The sequence below is a fragment of the Myotis davidii genome, unplaced genomic scaffold (genome assembly GCF_000327345.1).
Source record: "Myotis davidii unplaced genomic scaffold, ASM32734v1 scaffold88, whole genome shotgun sequence".
Classification (NCBI taxonomy): Eukaryota; Metazoa; Chordata; class Mammalia; order Chiroptera; family Vespertilionidae; genus Myotis; species Myotis davidii.
This window is the reverse complement of record NW_006300377.1, coordinates 4,553,643-4,563,264: the sequence shown is the minus strand read 5'-3', so window position 1 is coordinate 4,563,264 and position 9,622 is coordinate 4,553,643. Positions and strand designations below refer to the sequence as shown.

At 48.3% G+C, this 9,622-nt stretch overlaps 1 protein-coding gene across 1 annotated transcript in view; it reads right to left on the bottom strand.

Moving 5' to 3' along the window:
* Positions 1-9,622, bottom strand: part of CSMD2 (CUB and Sushi multiple domains 2) — a 495,158-nt gene that overhangs the window by 335,126 nt on the left and 150,410 nt on the right. The window lies entirely within an intron of this gene.

Sequence of the window (9,622 nt, the reverse complement as noted above, 5' to 3'; positions counted from 1 at the left end):
AGCAGGAAGGCAGAGAGAAAGGAGAGTTCCAAAAGGGGAAAATAGCCAACAATGTAAAGGAATGCATAAGTGTCCAGTAAAATGAGATTGTATTTGGCCTCAGAAATAGTAGTGTTAATGTGTGTTGGGGGGGGGGGTTTCTGAGGAAGATTTTAATGCAAATGGTTTTAGGGGAAGGCTGGGGTAGAAGACCTGGTGAAGTCAGTGAAGAATTAAGAGAGATAAAAGACTCAGAGGCAGTAGTGTAGACCATTCTTCCAAGAAGTTGGATGAGAAGTTCCCAGAGAGGTTAAGAGTTCTATTCCTCCATGAAGCCTCCCCATTTTATTCAAACCAACCCTGCCCTCTAGCTTCACAAATGGTGAAATTTGTTGAGTTCAACAGTGGTCACCTTGCCATTTCATCGGATTGTTTTCTATGTGAATCCCATTCCCTTGGCAAGTCTGTAGGTGTCACATACCACTGATGAGGAGAAACTGGGATTAAAAGAAGTACCGGCTCAGGGTTAAAACCAAGAACTTAGGTCAGTTGTAGGAAGCCAGAAGAGGATTTAAGAGTAAGAGCTAGGCAAAACCACTGTAAAATATGGGATTGGTGAAACCAAAAGTGAGTGGAAAAAACACTTGTGGCCAAGAGTGAAATCAAAGACCAGGCTTGGGGCCTTGAGCATTCTGAATGAAGTAGTAACATCATTTGGGAAGGCAGGTCTTGCCAGAAGGCGGGACCTCTGGAAGGGCCCAGAACAGCTCCTTCCATCTGTTTTAGTGGCACCATCAGGCATCTGGCAGCTCCTCGGGAGAAGTCGAGGAAAGCATCTTGTCTGTGCACTTCATGGTCTTGGCATGGGCCTCTGTGCAGATGACGCACTTAGTACAAACCTGTTGCATGCAGTCAGACCATGGGGGCCAGGCCAGCTGGCCGACCCTAGCTTCCCACGCATCACTTTGCCAAACCACAGGCTCTTAGCAGAGCTGCTGCGTGGACAGTGGTCAACCAGGCCTACTTCCTACTCCTTCAAGCTGTGGCTTTTGTTTTCTGAGAGCAAGTTCTCACTGGTGGGAGCATGGCAGTCATGTGGATACTCTCCAGAGCATGCAGGAGCCCTCACACTGGCTCTCCAGACATGTTTGTACCAGCAGCAGGCTAGGGCACTAATCCTTTCCTACTGTTCGGCTGTGGAGCTTGTAATGCTATTTCCAACTCTGAGAGATAGAGGAGATGAGATTTTAAAGGGCTCGTTATTTATGGCCTGGCTCCTGATGGCTACAACAGATGCAATTTCATGGGCCCCATCAGAAGAGAACAGCTTCTTGGGGTGGCTTACAGCACTGTGATGTGGCAGGGAAGGAGACGGAAGCCAGGAGATCACAAACCCCTAGGAAGGCAGGAGGCTCTGAGTCTTGCCTGGAATAGATCCCTCCCGTCAGTTCAAAGTGCCATGGGATTCAGCAGCATCAGTCATGCTTCCCTGAGTGTCTATGTCAGCCTGAGTCCCTGACCCTGCCTTACTCGACATTCAAACAGGCTGAAATCCCAGGGGACAGACGTTCAGCCTATGCCACATGCATGTATGAAGTTCGAGGTCTAATAGGGGCATTGTGAAGATAGGGCTTTACATGTGCAATCCCTCTGCCTGAAATGCTGATTCCCAAGTGCTTCCCATGGTGGCTCATTCTCAATAGTCAGCTCTCAGCTTAAGTCCTACAGCCTCAGAGAGGCCTGCCCTGACCCTTTTATCTTAATAGTGTCGCCACCACTATCATTCCCCATCCTGTCCATTTCCTTGATGGCACTCATCACAAGTGTATTTTACGATTATTATTATTTGTTGTTGTTGTTGTCAGTAGCTTTCTACAATCAAGGGAACCCTCTCCCAGTTTAAGAACATGGGAACAAGGTTCTTCATGACTCATGCTCTTCCTGTGCTCACTTCAAGCCTCACATCCTGCCCTTGTTCTCTTGCACCCTGAACCCCACTTGCAGTGCTGGTGGCAAGCTCTTACTTACCTCCCCCGCCCCACTTCAACTCAAAAGTCGGCTCATCTGGGACTCATTTATCTGAGTCCTCCCCTCCATTAGGACAGGAAGACTGACAATTTTTTTGGAGGACATCCTTTACGTTTTCTCCCAGTGACTCGATTTTCCTTTGGTGAACCAACCCTCCTCCACTCCCAAGCATGAGGTTTGGCCAGGGCAGACAGCCACGTAGCCTGGGCCTGGCCAACGAGAATACACCATCTGGCTACATTGCTATTGAGGGCTGGGACCATGACTCCATCTAGTCCAATCAAAGTTCATCTGGGAGCTTTTATGGAAACCGTTAGGAAAGAGATGATTCACTTCTTCTGGGATTACTAAATCAGTAGGATGGAGGGAGCTGATGGTGGTCACCTTTGCTACCACATGGGGAAAGCCTGCCTAAAAATAAATCCAACACACAGGAGAGCAAAGCCCTGGGAAGGAGAGAAACAGATTCAGAAGACATTACCTGTGTACCTTGATCCAGCAGTGCCTGAAGGCAACCCCTAGACATTTCAGTTATAGAAGCCAACACATTCCCCTTTCAGCTTGAGTCAGCGGGAGGTGAGTCTCTGTTTCTTGAACCAGGAGAATCCTAGCTACTACATCTCTCTTTTTAGTCCCTAAGAGAGCTTCCTTATACCTCTAGAAAAGCACCTAACACATGATATTGTAAAGCATTTTGCTATATTCTGTCTGTTCACCCTGTGAGCTCCACGGTCCAGCATCACGCATGACTATTATACACATTTGTGGAGTGAATAAATAACTCCTTGGGAATGGGACTATGTCTTTGTTTCCTTAGCACCTAGGAGAACCTAGTTCATAGAAGTCTCTCAATAAATGACTACTGAAAGTAAATAGTGGGAAAGTAACAAAGGACATAAATGTTCTAAACCAATGGTGTGATAAAGTATATGTGAATGAAAAAATAAGTGAATAGAGATTTTTAACAAATCCCCACTGGCATGATGTTCTCATTCTAATTGGATCTAAATCTACTGGCTCCTGAATGAATTATCTAGTTAAAAGTCACCGAGATCAAATGGTTCTAGTTGGATCCAATTCCATGTGTAAAATGCTTAATAATTAAAACGGGATCTTTCAAGAAAAGAAAGAGTTTTGCTAGCAAAATTTTCAAACTGAGTGTCTGTAAAGTAGATGAGAGGTGTTGTATCCCCACCTATAAAAACGAAAGCAAGCAAATGAAGGGGAACAAACTAAGAAACCCAGTAAAGCTGCATCCGGAGAGTAGGTTGGGACTGCTTTCAAGGGAAATCCTCTTTCCAAACACAGCAGAGGCTATCGGGTGGCCCCTGCGGGCAACGCCAGGGAAATCCAGACTTGCTCCTATTCATCTCCAGGCGGAGGGGGCAGCCCAGGCTTAGAGGTAGTTGGCAGAGTCCTGGTGGTGGTGATGGGGGGTTGGGGGGGATGATGGAATCTTCCATAGAGAATCCTGGGAACCACTGCCTGGACCTGTGTCTCAGGGATCAGGGGAGTTCCCACTTTGTCCAAGAGGCCCAGTCTGTAGCCCTAGAATGATGCCCTCCCTGGCCCATCATCTCCCATATCAAATGGTACCCATGCTTCAAGGTCTGTCTCCTCTTGAGGCCCTGGTCTCTACCCTTGGAGGGTGGGCTCTCCTGCTTTTTCCTACTTTAAATGTTTGGTGGAGGCAGGTTTGCCACATACAGGTCTGAAGGGGCTTGGCCGGGGTGTCGAGACATAGAGAATGGGTAGACAGATCGCGATCACAAACGATCAGGGTAACAAAGAATTAAAATTGGAGTGAAGGGGGCAAGGAGAGGTGGCTGGGCACCACTGGCAGAACTGACTCACTATTGGCAGAGGTGACAACTGCGAAGCTGGGTGTGGTTCTAGGGCTTTGAACTCCCTCCACCATGCACACGCCACTGACACACAAAAGCACCTCTACCAGCCCCCAGGACATGGGTGGCTTCTGGGCACAGACCTGTCTTGGCCTGCCATCCCTGCTATGGGAAGAAATTGCCACTGGAGGGAGAGAAACAGAGAAAGAGAAGGAAGGAGAGAGGCAGGAACAACTGAACTCTGCAGCCTCACTGACCAGAGGCAGGAGAGGTCCGGGGCAGAGATGTCCTAGTCTCTCTGTCTTGGGCAATGGCTCTTGACCATCTCTCCATACTCCGGGCCCCTTTTCCCCTGTTGTGTCGGACCCTCAGGGCAGGGGCTGTGCCTGACTCCGGGCGGGGAGCCCTGCACAGAGCAGCCAGTGCTGGCTGAAGGAGCTGAACCCTCTTCTGTTTCTCTAACAAAGCAGCTAACTGGCCACTCTGGGGCTGGGCCAGGCAGAGAGAGGTGATGCTGCTCGTAGTGTGCTCCCTAAGTGCAGCTCTGGGAAGACAGTTTCAACAAAATCACTGCCCTACCCGCCCCCACCCCCCGCCCCCTTTCAGGCCTCTGCACAGCCATCCTCTACTTCAGTGGTTCTCAACTTTTTGGCCCTTTAAATACGATTCCTCATGTTGTGACCCAGCCATAAAATTATCTTTGTTGCTACTTCAAAACTGTATTGTTGCTACTGTTATGAATCGCAATGTAAATGTCTGATATGCAGGATGGTCTTAGGTGACCCCTGTGAAAGGGTCGTTCGACCGCCAAAGGGGTCGCGACCCAAAGGTTGAGAACCGCTGCTCTACTTGGACCCAGGGGCTCTCTACCAGTTCACCTCACCTGGCTTTACAGGCACTTCCCCTGGGCTGAAGCAGTGTGACCGGGCGGTGCCTCTCTGCCTGGTGAGATGTCCCTGGGCTGGCAGGCTGGAAGTCGGCCTCACTGGAGGCACCAAGAATGGGCTGACGGGGCTCCAAGTTACTGGAGACGCCTCATCTTACCTTTTCCCCCTCAAAGAGTGAGACTCTGACTCCAGTCCCCACCCCAGGAACATTATACTTACCATGGGTCAGGTAGCAATTCACATGTTTAGCCCTTTCAATGTGCTTTGTAGGTTAAAATGATGAGCCCATTTTTCATATGTGGAAACTGAGGCTTAGAGAGGCTAGCTACTATCCCAATTTCACACAACTATTAAGAGGTGGATCTGGGTTTTGAGCCCAAGTCCATTTGACTCCCAAGCTGACTCTCTCCCAGTTGGGGATCAAGACGCAGGCTCAAAGCCTAATCCTGGAGGGACTACATGGACCACCCCCTATCCTTGGAGAGGATGTCTGGCTTTCTCTCCTTCCTTGAAGCCTAGAGGAAGGAGAGTGCCTAGCATGAGGCAAAGAAAGGGGTGGGGGGATTCTGGTACTAATAGCTTCTCAGTGGACTTCCTTTCACGGATTTTCTCCACTGTGGAGAGGCTGTCTCTGAAGTAGGCCGGCGATCAATTCTACTCGTGACAATAACACAATCCTGATACCCTCAGGAACCTTCAGGTTCTAGAGACCCAGAACTGGGTTTAAAGGGGACTCTGCATCCCTCAGTCTCAGCCTTTGCAGAGTCCAGAGGTCTCATGAGGAATGAGCTGGAATATTTTCCTAGAATTTGATGGGAAGAATAGGGCTCCATGAAGGTCATAGCCAACTGAATGGGTCAGAGCAGAACAAAGACCTACCACCCTGAGAAGAATCAGTGAGAGAAAATCTGGCCCCTAAACTCAGTTCAGTGAATAGAGACAGAAGTATGTATGTGTAGGGAGTTCGACTTAGTGATGAGTATACGATGGCAGGGCCTTGGAAGAGGGTGTGTGTCAGGGCTGATTTGGCTGTGTATGTGTAGTAAGGAAATAATACCAAATATACCGTCTGGATTGTAACTCTCAGTCAATTCAAACCCAGCTTTTGCTTATGGTCAGTCACCAAAAAAAGCAACTAATATAAAGGAGAAGAAGTGTAAAAGATTTGGGAATCTCTCAACATGTCAGTTACAAGGTTCAGCGCTCACCATAGCAGCCATTCTATTCCAAACATATACTATCAGATTCCCAGAGGTCAGCCAAGAATTCCAAAAAGGGAGCGAGTGGCAATCCACTGATGGATACGTATCACATGAGTGTCGCTACGGACACACAGTGAGCTTTCCTCCAACTCCATCTTTCACTCAGGTGAGCTCTCCTCCAACTCCGTCTTTCACTGTCAGCACAAGGTTCCCAATGGAGCCACATTTTTGGCTTTGGATTATCCTTTGTTTCATGAAATCATGTTCTAAGGAGTTGGCAAGTTTTTCTCTAATATCCTTACTTGGCAAAATAAAAAATTACCAACACTTTGCTTCCCTAACTGTTTGGAAATTTTACTGGTCCATGAAATTTAAACAATCTGAACCCTAATCAAAACTCTCCTCTTGTCCCACCTGGGGGAGAAGAGGCCTGTGGAAACTGAGTCAGGACATTCCATACCACCCCTCCCGCCCTTCCGAACCAGTGGGACTTACTACCAGGGAGGGAGGGAGCGGACTTCTCTCTCACAGGTGTCTCTTTCTTCTCACCAGGTGAGTTGTTCAAATCCATCTTTTCTAACAGGATCTGCTGTCTTTCTAGACCTTGGTGCAGAACTCCAGAGAACATCCTACCATCTTAATGTGAGCTGATAAGAGAAGAGCACTTGTAAACCAGCCGCGCTGCACGTTCACAAGAATTCAGGGATCCATCAAAGAATGGGCAGGGGAGAGCCTGGGCTCTTTGCACATACATCTTGCGCCTCCAGGTTTGTTTATCCATAATTGCTATGCAAGGATAAATTAGAACAAGAAATGCATCCTGTCTGGCAGCGGCGATACCAGCCCTGTAAATAATTATAATTTAATCTTATAGCAAAGAGTTCTGAATGGCTCCCCTAACGATTTCCTCTGCCTAATTCCTTCCCCACTGAGTATCTTAATAGGAAAAGGAATACTCTTTCAGATTTGTTTCACTCCAGAAGTTTGGACAACGTGTAGACCCACACCTGGGGAGCTGAAGCTGTGGGAGACCGTTTGGCCCACGGAAAAACAAACGAGTCGAGGAGGCCTTCAGACTGGAGGAGAGGGAATAGGCAGGGATATTCATCTTGGCATCTGTTTACAGAAGAGAAAACTTGGGAACTGCCAAACAAGAGAGCTGATGTGTAAAGTCCGCACAGTCTGACGAGGGAATGCCCCAGAGCCCCGGCAATCCCTGTGTTGTCATGGCTATAATGGGCTTTCGAGGCCAACTAACCTGGGGTTGAATCCCAGCTCTTTGCCTTACTAGCTGTGTGACATCAGGCATGTCACACAACCTCTCTGGGCCTCATTTTCCTCATCTGTAAAAGGAGGACAATTATGCTATCCACTTCATAAAATTTTTATAAAGATGAAATGAAATTATAGCCATAAGAGCTTAGAAGCAGCCTGCCACATGTTGATAATAAATGCTCAATATATATGATACTACTATCACACCTGTTATATTTTGGAAGCATCTGCAATGATATTGAAAGATTGTCCTGATCTAATGTTAAATTAAAAATACATAACTGCAGACATATTAAGATCCTAATTGTGGAATATTAAAATATATTTAAGTAGCCAGATTGCTTGATCTAGGCAAAGCAAAACGCCAAAGGAGAATATATCAACATTTTAATACCTGTTATTCATTTCTCTATAACTTTTTATGTTTTTCATATTTTCTATGAGGAGCATATATATTACATATTTATAAGAAAAACAGGTATTTGGCAAAAAGACAGCAGGACAGAGGATCTTCAGACTGGGCAGGTCCCCGGGGCTGCAGCTCAGTGAAGGGTCATCTGGACTTTCACTCCAACTCCTGGCTCCCCATGTCCAGCTGCTACCCTCAGACTAAACTTCAACATCCGCACAGCAATTTCACGCTTCAGCTCACAAATGCTTCTCTCAACACCCCATCCCGGTAGTAAATGACCTGGTCAAGTTCATGAACAAGCTTACACCACCAAGGTCTCTGGCTCCCTGGTCAGTTTGCCTTCCAAAGTTCTCAGGGCTACACTGGTCCCTAATTTTAGAGTCTGGATTTGGGAGAAGTCATTCCCACTTCATCCCTTTCAAATAGTCACACCTGGCTCCTACCGTGGGCTTGTAGAATTTTCTCACCCTCAAAGGACCAGGTCTGACTCAACAGCACAGAACCTGACTAAATGCATGTGCCCCTTCCTCCTGTATTCTTCCTTTTCCTTCCTTCCATCCTCTCCTTCTTCCTCCTCAGCCCCACTGATCACCACGCTTGCCAGATACCCACTTCCTGCTTCACTTAGCACCCTCGTGACACACCCCCTACCCTCATCTGAGGGGACCGTGCCCTGCCTTCCCCTGACTCTGTGCAAAGGGGAAGGCTGCAAAGATGCCCATCTAGTCTGGAGCACATCTGGACACATCCTTCTATTGGCTCCTTATGTGCTGACATAGGTCCCCGATGCCCTCATAACATAGCCACAAGGATAACACGAGAGAGCATTCAAAATGCCCCACCATCACCCCAAGGCTTGTCACCCAAGCAGGAAGCTGGATCCTTCCTAAAGCCAACCTCAGACTGGCATGTCCCTTGTGTCCAAATCTATCCTATGTAATAAAGAAGGAATATGCAAACTGACCAACACTCCGCCACAAAGATGGCTGCGCGCACAGCAGAGGCAGGGGTTTCCATAACACAAGATGGCTGCACCCACAGTGGAGGCCGAGTTCCCTTTACAAGCCTTAATAAGCAATCAGCAGGGACATGAGGCTGCGCCCCACCTGCCCTCCCCGGAACTTGACGGGGGACCTCAGGCCATGGCCCCCACCCAGCAGGGCTTGACTGGGGACCTGAGGCCACGCCCCCTGCCTGGCAGGGCTTGACAGGGGACCTGAGGCTGCACCCCCCACCCAGAAGGGCTTGACAGGGGATCTCAGGCCACAGCGGGGCTTGACAGGGGGCCTCAAGGCGCACGCCCTGCCCTGGCGCAGGGCCAGGGGACCTAAGGCTGCACCCCCCTGCCCGGCAGAGCTTGACAAGGGTGGGACTGGTTGGGTCTGGATCTAGCCCAATGGAGGGGGGCTGGCCCGGTCTGGGTCTGATGAGATTCTGAGGCGCATGTGGGTGGGTGGGGACTTGACTCTGGGTCCGGTGGTGCGCCCCAGACTCTGACAGGAGGAAGATTATCATATATATTTTACTAATTTTCTTTCATCTCTGACACTAATATTATAGAGAAAGGAAAAATAACAATATTAAAATATTTCCTCTAATTAATCCCCTTTTTAATGTGCACAAATTTCGTGCACCAAGCCACTAGTAAGACTAAAAGCAACTAAGGCCAGTAAGTCTTCATCACCACTCTCCTCCGGCCTGTCAGCATCAAGGGTCTCCAGGGCTGATGGGCACAACACAGGAAAGCGGCGTTTTTTAGTAAAATTAGAGCCACAGGGAGCAGATTGACCCTTCCCTTCAGAAACCCAGACCTAACGCCTTTCCTCTCTCAGGGCCCAGGGAGAGGGAAGAGCAATTGCCACCTAAGGTTCTATTCCCTTTGTTGGACGCTATAAATATGTCTCCCAGAAATGGAACGGTATTTCAAATCATTTCCCCAAGACCCTGTCCACATCCTGAGAGCAGGACATTTCTAGTCTTAATGCAAGTTACTTT